The sequence below is a fragment of the Tupaia chinensis genome, unplaced genomic scaffold, assembly GCF_000334495.1.
Source record: "Tupaia chinensis unplaced genomic scaffold, TupChi_1.0 Scaffold000407_4, whole genome shotgun sequence".
NCBI classification, from domain to species: Eukaryota; Metazoa; Chordata; class Mammalia; order Scandentia; family Tupaiidae; genus Tupaia; species Tupaia belangeri.
The window spans coordinates 1811551-1811838 of record NW_006159912.1 but is presented as its reverse complement, the minus strand read 5'-3'; the positions used below and the strand labels follow the sequence as shown (position 1 = coordinate 1811838).

Below are 288 nucleotides of genomic sequence, written 5' to 3'. Positions count from 1 at the left end.
TGCCCCTCGGCTCCGGCGCCTACCGCAGGCCTCGGGACCGAGAGCCCACAGGCCGCAGGCCGCCCAGGACGGTTAGCGCTCCTGTCTCTTTAAATCCGGGTCCTCGAGCGGCGGCAGCGCGCAGGCGCAAAAGGCAAGCCCGTGCTACGCCACCGGTGCCGCCCCCTTCTGCCACGTGGGTCGCAGGCCCTTTCAGTCTAGAGTTGGGGATGGGCCTTGAGCTGCTGCTGCGGCGGCATGGAGGGAGGAGGTTAGGGGGCGCCGTGGGTCCCCCGGGGCGCCGACCGG

The 288-nt window shown here is 71.9% G+C and overlaps 1 protein-coding gene across 1 annotated transcript in view; it reads right to left on the bottom strand.

Annotated features, from left to right (window-relative positions):
• LIG3 (DNA ligase 3) overlaps nt 1-122 on the bottom strand; it is a 28219-nt gene extending 28097 nt beyond the window's left edge. The window contains exon 1 of the mRNA XM_027774154.1: nt 4-122. The gene's annotated coding sequence lies outside the window, so the exon portion shown is untranslated. The remainder of the gene's footprint in view (nt 1-3) is intronic.
• Nucleotides 123-288: the final 166 nt, after the last annotated feature.